Below are 19,739 nucleotides of genomic sequence, written 5' to 3' on the forward strand. Positions count from 1 at the left end.
TGGTACATTGTCTAGAAAGAAAATCTAAATAACCAAGTGGCATTTTAAAGAAAAACGCACCTACATGTCTTAATTAAACATTGCCTTTTATCCCAGTAATCGAATTTTCAGTGGCAGGATCTGGTCTTTAACAAGAAACATTTTCAACTTTTCGCGTCACTAATAAATCACTTCAGTAATTGGGCGTTGAAAGGAGCAGCTTAAACTTTAACATGATTTATAATGAAATTCGTAGTTGTGTTTTTTTCTTTGTTTAATCTTTCTCTCAGGGTAGTTACTTTGCTTAGGAAGGTGCGCTGTTATTCTACTTGTTTCCCCAGAACTGCTACCGTCCTGCCATCTCTCTCTCTATTTCTTTCTCTCTGTCTCTCTCACTCTCTCGCTCTGTCTCTCTCTCTTACTCTCTGTCTCTCTTTTTTCTCTCACTCTATCTCCCACACACATCCGCGCACATACACACACCAACACACAGCATACCCATCTTTATTTCTTTCTCTTTCACCACACAAACATAGACACTCACTACCTACCACTAACACAAACACACTTACATGGACACAACTTTTACACATACATGCAAATCCCTATACTTACCAGCAGCGGTCCGTGGAGGGAGTTCCGTGGGGCGGAAAGGCGGGGCGGGAGAGGGGCAGGGTGGGGGGTACTAAACACCGGAATATGGATAATTGGAGGTAAGTAAACAATTAAATAAATAAAACGAATTTCGTAGCGCGCGCTGCACCGCATTTTGTGATGCAGGGCGCGCTACGAAATTTGTTTTATTTTTTTAATTGTTTACTTACCTCCAATTATCCATGTTCCGGTGTTTAGTACCCCTCACCCTGCCCCTCCCCCGCCCCGCCTTTCCGCCCCACGGAACTCCCTCCACGGACCGCTGCTGATACTTACGCAACAATACTAGTATCACATAACCTCAAACTTGCATGATCACGCAAAATATGCACACTATGGCATCTACACCCCGTCATACACACAATCATTCTACAAGCACCACATAATTATAACACATACACCCCACCATTCTATCACACATACCATATAACATTTGCACATCTCACAGCAATATGCCTTCATCTCACAGCATCATACACACCATGACATCACCACACGAATACAAACAATAACGGCTTGACATACAATCAGACACCAGTGCATCATTTCCAACACGCACAATCACACACATAGGGATACACACACACATGCACACACCACCCCTCAAAGGAAGCTCTGGGAATGTCAGTGAAGCATGCACAAGTGGAACCTGTTCTGCATGTGTATGAAGAAACATGTATTGTGCTGCCTGTACAGTTATAGTTTTCTCAAAAGAAGCTCACATTTTAGCTTCACATGTTGCACTTCAATCAATCAATAAATACTTTATTTCGATTATGCAATATAATCATAAAACTGCAGAAGACAATTTGAAAAACACCAGGTTACATTCATCATTAAATTGAACTAAAAACACCAAAAATTAATTTTCATAGGCACAGTAAAAATTGTGAATAAAAAACACACAATAGTGCATTAAAAATGGTAAAAACCGTCTAAACATGTTACACTTGTTTTGTGAGTGCGTGAAGAAGCATAGGGCAGCTGCTTTCTGTGCAGTTACTGTTCTGTTTATGTCTGAGAAGCTTGCACTGTTTCTGCACATGGTGTACATGTTTTGTGTGTGATGGGAAGAATGCACTGCTGTTGTGTTGAACCAGTTCTGTGTGTAAGAGGAAGCAAGCATTAGGATGCTGCAATATTACGCATTAAGCTGCCTGTACCATTACTATATGGGGGAAGGCTTGCACCGCTTTTGCACCTCTGCATGTGTATTTGAGCTCGGAGGGATGTGTGTAAATGCGCACTACTGTTACCTGCATTGTTTCTGTTCTGTATGTGCGTGTGAACCTTTTACAGTTGCTGCTGCCACCGCTTTGTACCTGTTCTTTGTGTTATGGAAATTGCACATGCTGCTATTCTGGTATGCGTTACTGAAGACCTGTAAAAATCTTTTCATCATACAAAAGCCAAACCTATTAGCTTTGCCAATGCTTGTTTGTACTACCTGGCGTTTTGTTTTCTGTGGGCTGGCTCTTAAGCTCACGAGAATTCAAGGTGAACTGCCTGCCTCTTGTTGGAATCTCTAGAATATACTAATTAAAAATTAGGCTCAGAAAAATGTCTTTCTTCCTATGTCCCACACAGACGGATTTTAAGAAAAACAAGGGTACCCCAATACGTGAACCTGGGGTGAAATATGCGGTAAAAAAACAATGGTTCGGGTGTGGCCAAAAGGTCCAATAATAAAGTGATCCTAAGGAGAGCACTTATGGTTAGAGAGTTGAAGATTAATTATTTTAAAGGAGTAAAAAAATTAATAATGTACATAGGGACATAAGTCAGTTCATGTGAAACATTTGTTTCCACAACAATAGAATTCAGGTGCACACACAATAAGTGGAAGAGGAGTGACGTGCAGAGTGATGGTGAAGTTTAAAATAACGGCATCGCATTGACAACAATAGTGTAAAACTCCTCAAGCAACTTTATAGAATAGGAAGAGTTTTGTTATAAAGGGTCAGCGGCGTTTCGATCTCAACTGTTCGAGATCATCATCAGGACATATAACGGGTGAGCAAGCTGAATTGATGCAATTATTCGTAGCGCAAGGAATAGCAATTGAGGGCTTCAGAAAACAGCTGAGGGTAGACAAGTTCACCCAGATTAATTCGCTGAAGGTACGAGCGTGAGAATATCACGTGTGTGTAAACTTGAAAGGCAGGGTCAGCTGTATAAATTGCGCTTAATGATTTGCTGCCAATAAATTTAGCTAAAGTCACTCCCAGTTCATATTTGGAAAGTCTTGGGAGAGGAACTCAGCGCGTCATGCTGCTTGGGCTGTTCACGTTTAGTGAGAGACAAAATGAACTGACTTATGTCCCTATGTACATTATTAACTTTTTTGCTCCTTTAAAATAATTGATCTTCAACTCTCTAACCATAAGTGCTCTCCTTAGGATCACTTTATTATTGGACCTTTTGGCCACACCCGAACCATTGTTTTTTTACCCCACACAGACGGATGGCCAGCTGCCAATCATAAACTTCAATATCATTGTTATTAAATATCACAAATAAATTTGAAGTCGACACAGATTGGCCTGCTAAAGCAGATGCCTGTAATTGTTGCATAGTCATTAATAAACGAAAACATATTTCTAGGGAAAAAAGTGTAGTCGTCCCTCTCATATCTACTCTGACATACTTTTTCAACCATGTGCAAGCTTTTTTGGAACAAATCATGGTTGGTGCTGCAGTCCAAATTCTAAATACAGAAGGGCCTTTTTTTGAAACATTTTACATAGATTATTGCAGCATCCTAAAGCGTGGAAGCTCAAATCCCTGAAAGATGACAGGAGAGGAAGCATCGGAAGGTGAAACCCGTGGCCCTGAAATGAAGCCCAAAGGGCCGATGAAAAGAAATACCAGAATATCCATTGGAAATTGGTGCAGGGCGTGTGGAGCACTGGAAGGCCGCTTGACAGATGAGCTTGCTGTCTCTAGCATCCGCCTGAAGAATAAGAGCTGTGGCAATCCAAGGGTCATGGGTTCAAGTCCTAGTGTGGACAGGCCGGTGGCTCAGAAGTATCAGCTGTCATAGGGTAAGAATAATGCGCAGGGTATATAAAGCGCGTGCGTGGACAACTCAGATTATAAATGTCTGTGCCGCCAGCTGCTTACTACCATCTCCATTAATTACTTCTCCGTCATCATCTCACCGCCATCTTCATTTGTTACTTTTGTTTTATCCACACCATCAATATTTTATTCCATTATTATTTCATCACCATTCAATATTATATTATTCTTACTTTGATTATTAATGAGATTGTTAAACCTGCACCTGATCTGCAGTTCACCAGAGTGAATCCCAAGGCCAGCTTCACTTTCCATACTTTCAAGATTGATGAACTGAGTTCTAAGAATTAATTAATAGCTCTTAAAACAGCAGATGTATGATACGGGGCGCTATATACAAAACACTTTCAATTATTGCATCACTTTTATCAGTATTAGTATTTGGTGCATGGCTATTAGGAGTTCTTAGGGGCAATAAAAGGACACATAGGTGTAGTTGGGACATTGAAACTCGGGATAAACACAAAAGGGAGAACAGGACTGACAGGTACAAAAACAGGAGACGGATCTCATGAGAAGCATCTGATGACCTCTGGGTGGAAAGCAGTGTGAGAAGGCTGTGCCGGAAGCCAATGGGACGCTGCGTGCACCGGAAGAGGAAACATAAAACTGTCCGGAATAAGGAAGTTGTGATGCAGCTGTATAAATGTCGGGTTCCACGCAATTCATGGAACCGTGTCTATCGGTGCAGGGCACACCTTCAGAAGGACAATGGACTGCCCCGCCAAAGGGTTTCAAGATCCATGCGGAGAAAGGAGATACTGTGGTGAATATAATATGCCGTATTTTTAACAGACGAGACCGGGCATGCTGTATTCTCAGCAGGTGGATTGGGGACTAGAACCAGTGCCTGCCTGCCCACTCTGCCATTTCCCTGAGAGGCTGCAGACTCGGGGCTGCTTTCAGAGCTAGATGGATTGCTGTGACCCTAGTATGCCCCATGGCCCAATTCTACTTGCAGCCTCTATCAGTATGGGGCTGGTTTGAGCATGTTTTACCAGGATGGGTTTTGGTTTCCGATCCACACCTGACTAGAACATAACCATTGTTCAGAACAGGAAGTCAGAGAATTGACTGTCAGAGCTTTAAGTGGTCTGGGTCCTACTGGGCTTCAGATGCAGCAGTAATTAACAACTGACTTTGAAACAGGTTCTCTTTCAGGCCCTGTATTAGTTTCCTTAGCTTTACAAGCAAAACATACAGATTTATTTCTTACCAATGACTGTAAAAACTCTTATTGTAACCCATATCAGTGATTTCACGTTTTACTTCATTTTACATTCTCTAAAGGTATTTGTTATTTTTCAGATCTAACGTTTCTGTAGTTTTTTTTTGCAACGTAATACTGTTGTATAGTGCTTCCTGTGAATTGAGTTGCCTCCAGGTGCTTAGGAGAGCTCAGGTTGTGGGTGAGTGTCTATAACAGAGCACGGCTGAGAGCTCTGAGGCTGAAGGCAGTGAAGTGTCTCACAGTGCCTGTTAGTGGATCATATAGGTGTTCGGACTACAGGCCCTTCCAGTCATGGGACTCCGCAGAGTCCATAGAGTGAATGTCCTGTATATATCAATTGTAACTGGAATCTGTGGGAGAGTGTGTTTTTTTTGGGGGGGGGGGATATGGAAAAGATAATCCAGAAGTATGTGCAGAAAATGAGAGTGAGAAGACAGCACCAAGAGGACATGGCATGAGTTATGCAGATGGAGGATTTCATAAAGATGTGATGAGAAAATGGGATTGAGCGTTTAATAGAGTGAGAGACTGCGTAGGAAAGCGTTGTGATGGGAGCAGGAGTGACTTGAGACGCTCCGCAGGCCACTACACTTCCAAAGACCCTAGCAATGTTAAAATCACAGCCTCGTAGCTTCTGATCTGAAACATTTTCAGTTCTAATTACGAACAACAAAATAATTTTTACTCATTTAATTAATACTGCTAACAAGCATTAGCAAACCCAGTGCAGGTGTATACCCATTGTTGTGTTATATGTTAGGATACAATTACAGAAAATTCACAGAATGTTGAGTGAAGCACAGTCTTTTATTTTTCACGTTTTAAGTCACATCTTTTATTTTATAGGCCACACCTCTTTGAAAGGATTCCAATTTATGCTTCTTTGGTTATGACCGTAGCTGTTTCATCCTAGGAATGCAAACTAGCTAAACTTGGAGGATCTAAGCGTTTATGTTTATCGCTCAACTTTCACGTCATATTTGGGACATAGCCTAACCTAAAGAATAGACTAGAACACAAGGCCCATATACATCATCATATGCGAAGAACACCCAGGACCACTTAGAAACATGCATCCGAGGGATCCCACAGCTTTGAGAGGTAACACTAATTGCATATGGTACATTTGATGCTAGATTTAGGAAGCCATTTAGCAGTCACAAAGCCTACGTTTGGCTAAATTATAGGGTTTGCAACCGCTTAATGCCTTTTTTACAAAACTTTTAAGCACCACCCTCCAGCATCAGTAATAAAGGCAATACGATTCCCCTGTCTGGGGAAGTTGTCCATGCTTCAACCAGGGCGCATCCAAAGGGATCCTACTTTGCTTCTTATAATTAATACTGTGAACCACACTTTAGGATAAACATCCTCAGACATCCACTCCAGAATGTTCTGAATCTCCTTTTCAACGTTAGCACTATTTACCCATATACCTTCTCACATTGCTATGATCATGAGGTTACTGCTTTGTTCAAGCAGAGCCTAAAGCTCCTGATATTTCGAAGTATATGCGTCCAGTTTCCCAACCCCTGCGCTGATAGGCTGACTTTGCTTTAGCGGTGGTCTAGCTGGAGTCACGCAGTATATAAACTGTTCGTCTGATTGTAGAGTCTATCAGAAGTACATGGTCAATCTCTATCTTTGCATACAAATTATACTGATTACTTTCTCAAATTGCATCCTGTCTCAAAATCAAACTCAATATTTCCAAATCCTGCATGAAACTGATCTTTACTTAAAATTTCTGATTGTCACCTCTCCTCTTCTCTTTCAAAATGACCCTTCCCTTCTCTTCAATCCTCTGTCTTAGCACAACGTCTTCAAGTTACATGCATGGTTGCTTTAATCTCGATGATGGTATTTCTGAAAACTGCCCACAACTCAAATCAAAGATCACAACCTGTCCTTTGTTGAAAGTCATACCCCTGCAACATAACAATACTTAATCTCTTTGTACGCACCTACTAACCCCAGCAACCATGTGCATGAATTCACATAACCCCCTAATAATGATCACATCTAACTCATTATTACACTTATATTATTTTGCAGTTTTGTAACTGGCTACCAAATTGCAAATTGGGTTTAAAAATGCATTATGAATTGCAATTTGGGAGTGCCATATTTAGGGTGTCCCCTCCAGATTTCAGTTTCCAGTGCTATGTATCAACGGTTAATGTCTGCATTTTAATCCGCAAACCATTGATATCCTACAGAATCCACAAAGAGGTGCTAACCCATCCGTAAAGGGGAAGGGGTCCGTCCCTCTGGGACCCTTCACTCTTTGTGAATGAAAACAAAAAGTTTGTAAGGGAGTGAGCAAAAGTCCAGGGAACCGCTGCCACCTCTTAAACATTTTTTTTAAAGTATATGTTTATTTCTTAAATGCAGACCCGTTTCCTTTAAAGAAACGTGTCTGCATTTTATTTTTAAGTGCTTTATTTAAATGTAATCACAGACATGTTGGTCTACTGACCCCAGCATGCCACCATAGCTCTGTAAGTCACAATTTGCAACCTACTTTATTAATATTCATGAGGCAGGTCAGATTACGACCCACTCCGAATAAAAATATTGCGATCCTAGCTATTGATACACAAGTTGGTTTGCAAAATCTGATTTCGTTTACAAAAAATAGGTGCACAGTTTGCGACAGTTCTCGGAAATTAAATGTTAGTACGGCTGCCCCCTGTTTTTTTTATTACGTAAAATGTACAGCTTTACCATTTAACCTTCAGTACATGTGCCCTGGAACTGCCAAGCCAGGTAGCCATCTACGTTCACTTTAAGAAACCACCCCCGCTAGCCAATTTCTTTTTACTTTTTCATATGAGTGTACATCTTGCAATGTAAGTCACTAAGGGCCTGATTATGATGGTGGTGGGACCGCCACTGTCAGGCTGTCGGTGGCGGTCCTACCGCCGTCAGCCCGTGGCGGTCCGCCGCCCGCATTACAATGGCAGGCGGATGGTTGGTGGTCAGAAAGGCTCACAACCATGCATCGTACAGCTCAAGGAGCCCGTTGGTGTGTCGGAAGGACTTGAATCTCTACAGCAGTGGCGGTGCCTACTCAGGCATCGCCGTAGGGATTACAATGCCCCTTTTGCCAGCCGTTTCATGGCGGTTAACCCGCAATGAAAAGGCGAGTGAAAAGGGACTTTAGGGTCCCCTCGCAGGACCCCTTCCCCTCTTGCTCTCATCCTTGGGTTCTGGGGTGCACTAGGTACCCCCTACATATCCCTGCACCATGTGGCAGGCACAACATGGTGCCTGCCACATAGTGCAGGAATATGCAAAATGTGTATTTTTTTGTATTGTGGCATGTGCTTGCAGCCCACAGAACACGCAGCAATACAAAACATACACATTGCGACCGCTTTGAAGGCAGTCGCATCCTAATCCCTATGGCGGGACCACCAACAGCCAGTTGGGGGGTCCCATTTCCGAAAGGATGGCAGTCGGACGAATGTCCGACCGCCATAATAATTAGGCCCTAAATCCTGAAATTTGACCAGTTTTCCGTGTTGTCTATGAAGCTATAAACACGGCCACTTACCTTACTCTGTTAGTGCTTTGAAGAAACATGACGGTGTTGTAAGGACATAATAGCACACATAACATTGCGTGACATAAGAAAACATAATACACAGTACACCCTAAAATAAATTTTGACGGTGACGCATTTTCCTCTAAATATATTAAACTTCGTTGATAATATAAGAAAGAACACCTTTGTCCACGTTGTCAACTCGGCCTTAACTATCCAAAATACATTAAATCAATGGTGCAAGAGCCGTCTTGGCAGGGTGTCTGTCGAGACCTACGCAAAAAATATCGGCCCCTTTGTTGTGTCCTACTTTAGTGTCGTGTGTCTCGTGGTTTCGAGTGTTCCTAAGGTGAGTGTGTGTGCGTGCATGGAATGTCATAGTCTCTGTGACATTCGGGTTCGGGGAGTTGCTGTTAGTCTGGCTGAGGATGTGGAGGTGTATCCTGGCGCTCACCTGTTTCATACTATTGTTCTTAATAAAGAACTTGTGACTTACTACGAAGCGTACCGACCATCACTTCAATTGGCGACGATTGGGATTGGAGCAGCGGCGTGCAAAGGATTTTAAAAAAAAAAAAACGGAAGAAGTCGATATTTTTTTTTTTTGTTATTCTGAGCTTCCTTCTCAAGTATTTGCCATCGGGACGGACGACGGTGGACGGAAACAAGGAAAAAAAAAAAAGCAGGAAAAGGAACTTGTGTCTTACTTGTCTGTCCAGAAGAGTCTCGGACGGTTGGAGGGTCCGCGCTGTTGGCGAGATACGAATCGCTGGGAGATTCCGGAACTGTACGCGCGAAGCACTCCTGACGTAAGAGGAACATCTGGACACGTCAGGAGCATGCGCAGTGTTTAGGAATACTTCTACGCAGCCACGCAAGGTCACGTTGCGTGACCCAACGTAGCGGCCATTTTGTTTTAATCAATTTCAGCGTTGTTACCTAGCAACACGTTCGTACGGCGAATAAAAGGAACCACAAGGTGTTTGAAGTTGCGGAGCGCTGCGGAAACAGGTGAGATTGCCGGGAGAATACCCCAAATAAAGAATTTAGGACCAGAACTTAAGTTGCTGTTATAAAAAAAAATAAAGAAGAAAGATTGAAAATGAGTGAAGGGGATAACGAAGGGAATTCCACAAATATAGAGATGGCACATCAGAATTATTCAATAAGTAACCCACACACCTTTTGGGCAACAGGAGCAGAACCATGTATCAAGTGGTTAGAGTGGAAAGAATATTTTATTAACTATATCTCGGCTGTGGATGAAGCGGGGAAAATGAAACCAGAGCAGAAAAAGAGAATACTTCTACATTCCTTAGGACCTATGGGGCTGAAAACTTATTCAAGAATGTCCAAAGTGTCAGATGCAAATTTGAATACTTTTGAGAACGCTATAAAAGATATGGACAAGTATTTTGCCCCGAAGGTATGCATAGGTGTAATTAGGCACAGATTTTTTCAGAGGAAGCAAGCCAAAAATGAGACTGTTGATGACTGGTTAGATGATTTGAAGAAATTGGCGATAGATTGCAAGTTTGGTGATCTACATGATGACTTAATTAGAGATCATTTGGTTATGCATAATAACAATTCGCCTCTACAAGATCGCTTATGGGTGAATGGAGATGCACCACTGGAGGATGTACTGGCCATAATGAGGAAGTCAGAAATGTCTGGGAGATGTGCGACAGTGGTCAAGGCAGCAGAGAAAGATCCGGAAAAGGCGACAGAGGGAGTATTTAAAATTCAAAGTAAAGCTAAACCAAATTTTCAACGTACGCAAGGGAGATGGACAAGTCAACCCATGAGGAGCCAAGCGAGAGATCTTAAGACTGAGGAGAGAAGATGCTATCGTTGCGACAGCAAAGAACATTTAGCTTTTAGCAAAATGTGCCCGGCTTTGAAGAAAAAGTGTGGTATTTGTGGATTGTTAGGCCATTTTAGCAAAATGTGTCGTAGGCGCAGCAATGTAAAGTACATATGGAATGATGAGGAGGAAGATGGTGAAGACGAGGAAGAATGTGTGAAGAGCGTGAGGGGAAGCTTCATGTTGAACATAGAGGATAATTCTATGGAGGGGAAACCTATTTGTGAGCTATCCTTGGGTGGAGTTAAAGTTATGGTGTATGCGGATTCAGGATCACCGTACACAATTATAAATGAAGAAATTTGGAAAGAAAAATTTGTAGGAAAAATTGGGAACCATTTAAACAAATCAGATGTAAATCCTGTGAGTTACACTGGTGAAAAAATTGACATGTTAGGTTTCAGATGGTTGACATTCCTATTTAAAGGGAGATCCACAAGAGGGAAATTGTACATAGCTAAGAGGGGACCGTCAGTGTTGGGATGGTTCGATCAAAAGGATCTGCATGTAATTCTTGATCCTAATAGTGTGGAAAAAGTGCTGATAATGGATGAGTGCAGTAAGATGAGTGAAATGTTGAGCAGGAAATTTCCTAGGGTGTTCGGGAAAGTGCTAGGGGAGCTCAGAGGGTTTGAGCACAAAATAATACTGAGAAAGGATGCACAACCTAAAGTTCACAAAGCAAGACCCATTCCGATATTGATTAGGGATGAGGTAAAGAGTGAAATACAGAATTTGTTAAGCAAAGGAGTTATTGAAGAGGTGGAGACATCAGCGTGGATTTCTCCGGTTGTCGTGGCCCGCAAGCCTAACGGAAAAATCCGGCTTTGCATAGACTTGCGCCATTTAAACAATAACATTGTCATAGAAAAGTTTCCTCTACCCAAAATCAATGAGATGGTTTCATCTTTGAGAGGGGCTACGTGGTTTTCTACCATTGACCTGTCTGCGGCTTACCATCAGGTTGTGTTGGAAGCAGATTCAAGGAACCTCACAGCTTTTATTACGCCGTTTGGGTGCTTTCAATTCACACGAATGCCTTTTGGGCTGGCATCTGCTGCAGCAGTTTTTCAGAGACTAATGCACAGATTGTTTGGTGATGTGGATGGAGTTCGTTTTTTTCAAGATGACATTTTGGTAGCAGGGAAAGACAAACTGGAGCATGATAAAAAATTGATTCAAGTTTTGGAAACTTTACAGTCAGTGGGGTTAACTGTTGAGCTAACTAAATGTAAATTCGGTCAGAGGAGTGTCTCGTATCTGGGGCACATTATAAGTGAGGAAGGGGTAAGACCTAAGCCAACATTGGTCGAAAACATCATTAGGTCACCAGCCCCTGTGTCTAAGGAAGAGATAAGGTCATTTTTGGGTATGGCAGAATATTGTGCGAAATTCATAAAGAACTTTGCATCGAAAGTGTACAATATTCGTTTACTTTTAAAGAAAAATGCAAAATTTGATTGGAATAAGGAGTGTGAAAGAGAATTTAGGGAAGTCAAGGTGGATCTTCAAGCAGTGAATGCTCTTGCTAGTTTTGATCCGAATTTAGATTGTTTCTTGACTACGGACGCTAGCGATAAAGGGCTTGGCGCTGTGTTGTCACAAAAAGGGAAGGACGGAAGAGAGGAGATTATCTTATTTGCTTCTAGAGCATTGTCACCTGTAGAAAGTAAATATCCGATCATAGAAAGAGAGGCATTGGCGTGTGCATGGGCACTTGAACATTTTCGTGCCTTTGTGTGGGGGAAACCTGTGGTGATTCGTACGGATCACCGACCTTTGGTTCGTATTTTATCTAGTGAGGGTACAGCAGTTGCTTCGGCTAGATTGGCCAGAATTTCAATGAGGATGAAGGAGTTCATTTACAGGATGGTGCATGTTCCGGGCAAAGATAATGTAGTGGCGGATTGCCTATCAAGGTTGCCCACTCCGTTGGAGGAGTGTGTGGATGATCCTTGGGGGAACTGTAGTATAGCTTTAGTACATGATTCTGGTGCAGCTGCTATCAGTAAAGGTGAATGGCTTGAGGAACAGTTTAAGGACGAGGTGTTGGAGAGAGTTGTGGAGTACGTTTCTAAAGGGTGGCCGAGGAAGGCGAGTATTTCAGGAGGTTTGCAATCTTATTGGGAGGTACGGATGGAATTGGTTCTAGACAGAGATCTGTTGTTAAGAGGTGATAGAATAATTCCTCCAAAGACATTGCGTGGAAGGATTTTACAATTATGCCATGAGGGGCATTTTGGAATTGTCAGAACGAAGTTGATTGTGAAGGGGATGTTCTGGTGGCCAGGAATTGACAAGGAGATTGAAAGTTTTGTGAAGACTTGTTCGGTTTGTTGCTCGGCGGACAAGTCTTTGAAAACTTTAAGACCCACAATGAGTGAAGGTTTAATTCCGAGTTTGCCATGGGATACTATTGCGGTGGACATTTTTGGACCGGTTGGTGAGTTAAAAGAGTATGGGTTGGTGGCTATAGATTTGTTTACCAAATGGCCAGTTGTAGAAATAGTAGAGAAGGCAGATACTCAGTCCGTTTTAAGGTTTTTGGATAATATCTTTGTGATGGAAGGCTTACCGGGTTGCATTCTTACGGACAACGGGGTGCAATTTCTTTCTAATATGGCTAAAGAGTACTTTAAAAGGTGTGGGATTAAACATAAAACCACGGCGCTGTACAATCCAAGTGGGAATGGTACGGTGGAACGTTTTAATAGGGTGATTAAAGGGGTCATCCAAGCGTCAATGAACAAAAATCTGGATTGGAGGATACAAGTGCAAAAAGCGGTGTGGTCATACAGAATTACTTCTCAAATTCAAACTGGGTTGCCTCCTTTTGTCATGATGAGGGGTAGAATGCCAAGGAGTAAGTACAATCCAAAGTGGTTAGTACAAAGTGGAGTACATCATTGGTCTCCTAATGAGGTACGAGGTAAATTGGAAGAAGTACATGCAAAAACTAAAGTTTATTATGATAGGGTCCATGGTGCCAAGGAGGTGGATATTGAAGTTGGCGATTGGGTACGGGTCAGGAAACCGTTCAAAGTTGTTAAAGGAGAGAGTAAATTTGAGTCACCTCAGCAAGTTATGGAGGTTTTGAGGAATTCGGTTAGGTGAAGTGATGGGAAGGTGTGGAATTTGAAAGACATAGCTGTGATTGGTGGTCAGGATGGTGGTAACCTTGTGGAGGATCAAAGGGAAGATTTCGAATGGGTGGAGGATTATTTTGAGAATAGTAACCTACGGTCACAGTTAGGTGTGGAAGATGTACGGGAACATGAGGTGGTTCAGGAGGATGAATTCTGTCAGGGGGGTGCCAAGGACACTTCTTCTGTTACAGAGGGGGAAGGGTCTATGTCGTGTCAGCCAAGCATGGTACCTCCACAGGAATGTGTCACATTACCTTTACAGGGGGATGTTGTTTCTGGTGATGGTGGCATGGGGGTAGGAAAAAGGAAAAAGATTTTGCCTAGTTGGCTTAAGGAGTATATTGTGTAGTACTGTTGTTTTGTGTTTGGTGTTCCTTCTGTGTTTGTGGATATAAGCTGTTTTTTTTATTGTGTTTGTGTTTTGGTTTGTTAGTTGTTTGTTGTTGTGTTAAGGGGGGGGATGTGTTGTGTCCTACTTTAGTGTCGCGTGTCTCGTGGTTTCGAGTGTTCCTAAGGTGAGTGTGTGTGCGTGCATGGAATGTCATAGTCTCTGTGACATTCGGGTTCGGGGAGTTGCTGTTAGTCTGGCTGAGGATGTGGAGGTGTATCCTGGCGCTCACCTGTTTCATACTATTGTTCTTAATAAAGAACTTGTGACTTACTACGAAGCGTACCGACCATCACTTCACCCTTGTTCTTACCCACTTATGCCCGCGATGAAATGCATATCTGAGGCAACAAGTGCATTAGGCACAAAGCCAAGTGGAAATTACAAAAATGTCAAACCATGTCGTAACCTGTCCTCTTTCCTCTTGATTGCAAGTTAAGCTTATGAAATGTGTTTTTTCAATTATGGAAGGGAAACTACCTTCTGGTACGTTTGACAGGTTTCCCTTTTTGGACCCTTTTTCTCACTGTAAAATTCATAATTTCTGGAATTAACAATTCACAGGAACATACAGACTGACTTTCAGTTAACGACCCATGTAAACATTTGGGGATAGAAAAGGTACATTTAGAGAAAAAAACGTCAGTGGTGCTCTAATTTCCTTCGTAGTGGGTGCAATTCTTTTGAGATGAGATCAAACTTAAATAACATTTAAAATCACCTAAATCGGGCACGTTGGCTTACTAACCAAGCAGACTGACGGATTTTGAGGCCTAAACGGACGCCGGCATGTTCACTGTGTAAACGTCAGACTGTTTATATAGGCGGGAGGGTGTGACGCGGGCTTCTCTTTCCCTTTCCTTTTAACTGTAGAACAAACAGTCAGGGGCAGGGACCCCCGCCCCCGCCAACATTAGTGATATTATGAGGTGAGCGGCGTCCTTCCTATAATCTCCTCTATCTCCACATGGCTTCTGTTGGCCGGATTGGCCTTTGTGACAGGCTTTTATCTGGGGTGGCTGTAGCCAGTTACCCCAAGTAAAGCCGACCCCTGTATTTGCCAATGCTTAAGTGGCTTGTGTACTCCATCAGTGTTTTCTCAGGTTCTAAAACAATGGCTTCTGTTTTTTCCTAAAAGTATTGCCCTGCGTCAGAAAGTGCGAGCCAACTAATTGGTTGGTTTGACAGAGTGCTCCAGCCAATCAAATCCTCCCTCCTTTGTCCTCTTTCATCCAGTTAATGCATAACAGTGTCCAGTGCTACTTAAAACCATGCTTGCCATCCACCTAGGATACCAAAACGACAGCAAATCCCAATTTCTATAGAAGGTGTAGCAAAATGTCACAATTTATTTAATTGGCCCTGCACACAAAACTAATAATGAATAAATCAATGAAGGCGCCCTGACTTGTGTCTAAAGTGGGGGTGTTTTATCGGATGCAGATTAATACTCTGCTCCTCATACCACCGTGATGGTATTTGTGGTGCTCTGCTAAGCCATCACCCTCCCCTCTGCTCCTTTATTAGTTTCCTCAGTGGAAAGGGGTTGGGAGACGACTCCAAAATACGCATTCCATTTTATCTATCACGGATATCAGCATCAAACCATAAAGATCTTCAAATCCTGGATTAAGGAATACAGGAAATGGAAGAAACTGTGGTCCTTTCAGGAAATACTTTCTAAGGGGCTTCCGGCCTATGGTAGACAGTGAGAGGTCTTGGTATAAAGAGATAGGGTCAGGAGGAATGGGGGAAGTGGTACAAAAGCAGCTTCTTCCAGCAGCATGGTTGGGTGCCAGGGAGGGAGGGACACAGCTAGCTTCAAATTTGCAAGGGTGTTGCCTGGATCAAGCGTCAGCACTCCGCTGCGCCTAAGTGTGGCTGGAGCGGGGGCTGTGACAGCATAGAAGGGCTACTTTGTGGTGGAGTGGAAATGATCTTGCAGGCTCAATGAACACTAGATAGTAGCGGGCCCCACCGCGTCCTTGCTTTGTCTCTTTGCCTAAATAGGGCTTCCGTAGCTCTGCAAGGTTAGGGAAGCGTCCATGTTGTGTTAGTATGGCGCACAGATTTCCTTGGTGCAAATACTGCTTCTCCATGGTGCACAGCATGGCTCCACCGCATGAAACACACAGTGCACAGCCTGTTCCGTTCTGGTCCTACTTCTGTTTGAAGATGTCGCCGGCAATGACACTGTGAGCCGCAGTGGCCTGCATCTGATGGATGCTCTTTCAGCAGTGCTCTGCAGCCTTACCTTCATCCTGGTTTTCTTCACCCTTTGTGCTTTGTCACATGTGCCCTCATTCTCTCAGTGTCCAGGTTGGCACTCCTTCCCCAAGTCAGCTGTTGTGACCAAGGCTTCCACCCATGATGCGTGGTCACTATCCTCTTGCTGCCCTCTGCCCATGGCCAGTTCATCAACTGCTCGCTGGTGCACATAGAGGTTTTCCACAAAAGGATGCAGCAGCCCACCCATGCAGACTGGCTGCACATAAGCAGAAAGGCACATACCCTACAAACTGCAGGAGTTACAGCATGCCTGCAGAGCTATGCCACAAGTCAGTCCAAACCAAACAGCAGGGCACTGATGTAGGTGTTGCACAGCAAGGGCTGAGCTGCAGAGCCTACCTGTGGTAAAGTGGATGTGTCCAGGCCAGCTATGGGCAGGGCGTCCACTTAGGGTCCATGTCTGCCCTGTTTACAAATATCAGTATTATTATTATTATTATTTAAGTGGATCCAGGGTGGAAAACAACCAGAGGCATATGTTAGCCAATGTTATTGGGATTGGAGGTAGGTCGAGGATTTGGAGATATCCCAGTAATTTGAGGCACTCAACTAAAATGGTGGATGCGACCGGTGGCGTTGATGAGCTGCGGTGAGTGAAAGATGAGTGCAGGAGGATATATATCGCTTCTCTATGCTGATCAACACCAAGAACAGATTTCCCAGTGCTGAGGCGTTCACAGGTCTCGATCTGCACCCTACAGTGATATTTGAAGCACTGATACATTTGGAAGGTACCCCGGGTCCAGTGCCAGATTAAACCCTGTGGAGGCCCCTAGGGAGTGAAATTTCGGGGAGCCCCCTTGCAAATTATCTCCTAAAACGTTTTTAATTTTACCAACCAAAAATTTTTATAAACACATTTTATCACCCAAAACTGAACATTGACAATTAATAATGTTATTAAACAAAAAAATTATAAATTTAATTCTAATAAACCAACAGAACTTTAAATATTCACTTTTCTCAATTTGTTTGTGTAGAAATCTTTCAGGATATTGTGGAAGTCTACCTTTTGCAAGACGCCGTATTGAGTGGAGTCTTTAATGTAAAGATTTCGTTTCTTTGAGTTGATTCATTTTTTGCTATCTTTTGGAAACAATTTAAGAAAGCTTGATTGTAATTTTCTTTCAACATCAAATCAATATAATTTTGATCTGTTGTCACGGGCCCCTTTAAGGAGTGGGGCCCATAGGCGGGTGCCTACTTTGCATATTTGGTAATCCGGAACTGCCAGAGTCATCTCGCAGTTCTTCAGCACCATGAACTGGTGGTGCAGTACTGTGAGCGTGGGCTAAGCTGGTAATATCCCAGCGAGCTGAAGACTTGTTGCACCGCACTATACGAATTGCAGCCTAATAAGGAATCACTTTGGGGGTGGGGGTGCACTTGTCTGCAACAAGAGATCAATGTGGAGCCTGAAAGGTCAGGGGATACCATTTTTATTTATTTATTTGGGGTGGGGTTTATAGAGGGCTGTGCTACCATTCCTGGCATCCTGTCGCTATTAGAAAAATACACAATGGAATGAAATACGCCAGAACAAAATTTGAATGTTCACAATTAAACAACCACATCTTTAAAGCTTTTCTGAAGCATAAAAGGTCCTGCTTAAGGAAAAGGCATTGGGGTTAAGAGTTTCCTAGAGAGGTTGCCGCACAGGGGAGCACACGACCGCTAGCTCTGAATTTGAAGATCTTGGGAATGGCTAAAAAGACTTTGGCTAAAGCGCGTAAAGGGTGAGAAGATTGATACGGACAAATGATGCTGCACAGAAAGGTGGGACCATTGCCTTAAAGCTCCATGTAACATATACAATTATTTGTCAATTTATCTCTCTTCTCGATTGGTAGCCAGTGTAGTTGTTTTAAGAGACCTGGCAAGGGTGTCCAAGGTGGGAAAGACAGCCCAGGGATTTAATGAATTTCCTGCACAGATCTGTGGGTTTGTATCCTATAGGTAAGGCTCCCTGTTTTCCGTTTTTACTGATTTTTACAGGTAAATACAGACAGAAAACCATTTATTTTCTTGTCTGTATTTATTCTTAAATGTGGATAAAAACGGATATTGGGTGCTTTTTGAGTGATTCTAAATGCACTTTGCCATGACTGCCAGGCCAATAACAGTGTGGATTGATAGGTAAGGGTGTTAAAATAAAGAGGTTGAGTAAAGAGGCTTAAACAGCAGTAGATATGCACAAGGCTGATACTGAAATGTGCGTATTTTCATACAAGTGCATTGATTTATCATCTGCAGGTGTTCATATCACTGAAACCTGGCAGGCATTCAAGCATTACTGCATAGTTACTGGTAAAATAAATGTGGAAATATACCAGTTTCAGTTTAAGTTTTTTCACAAAACCCGTAATAAATATGGATAAATACAGATAAAGTTGATAAAAAAGAAATATAGATAAATACAGACGGAAATGTCTAAAAAATAAATACCATAAAACCGGGAGCCCTACCTATAGGTTATAGACCCCATCCCTTGTAAGTTCTGAAGCAGCTGGAGCAGTAGAAGCATGGGGAGTCAGACACAACCTGAGAGAGGTACATGAGAAGGACAGACAGACTCAGACACAACCGGGGTGGGTGGGTGTTAGAAGGTGGTTCTGACACTATGGGCCGCCCGGATTTTTTTGCTTTTTGTACGCCTAATTGTTGAGCTTTCACTGTGGGGGAGCCTTATAAGTGGGGACTCACCCACAGTGAATTCAGGATGTAAGAGACTGCATGGGGATTTTACTGGTGTCCCCCTGGCTTTTCCAGGCCGCTGCGCAGCAGCTGGAGTATGGGGCACCAGGCTGGTTACATGCAGACACATGTGTACATGCGTGTGCACAAGTGTAGGGGCTGCGCAGGGGAGATTCCTAGCGTGCGCAGTCCAAGAGCAGGTACAAATTGAATGGTGTGGCAGGACGTATGCAGAATTGGGTGGTGACATGGAATAGGCTTTATACACTGGGAAGAAACATGGCAGGGAAAGTCAGTGTGCTTTACTGTGTTTTCACTTCATTATTCCCCTATGGGGATGTGGAGCCCATGGCTAGAATGACTTCCACAAGGCCTACAGATTCCAGACACGCACTAAAGTCCATTGTATTGGAGGTGAAAATAAGTATTCTGCAGAGTCCAAAGTCATATTTGTACTGCTTTTGGGTCGTCCAGAAATGTCATATTTCTCTGAGTCCTTGGCTGCGGTTTGGCCCTGGCAGGTTAAATTAATGCCCTTTCTTCCCTGAGCGAAGATCTTCCCTCCAAGGAAGGGAGATAGGTGGAGCTACAAGCCAATCCATCAACCGCTGTCGGTGGGTGCCAGGCACCAAGCTGAACCCAGGTGAAGGCAGCACTGGGGGGAAGGGGAGCATGTGTCCAGAGACACTGGATGACGCCATGTTTGAACAAACCCAGAGGTTGGACAAGAAGGAGGGAGCAGGAGCAGGGAAGTGATGTGTCACTGTTTGATAGGCTAAACAGAGACTTCCTGTCAGCCCCCTACTCAACTTTTAAAAAGTACTTGCACAGGAAGAGAAGCTCTCTCTGCGGTGTGGTCT

The sequence above is a fragment of the Triturus cristatus genome, chromosome 3_2 (assembly GCF_964204655.1).
Source record: "Triturus cristatus chromosome 3_2, aTriCri1.1, whole genome shotgun sequence".
Lineage (NCBI taxonomy): Eukaryota > Metazoa > Chordata > Amphibia > Caudata > Salamandridae > Triturus > Triturus cristatus.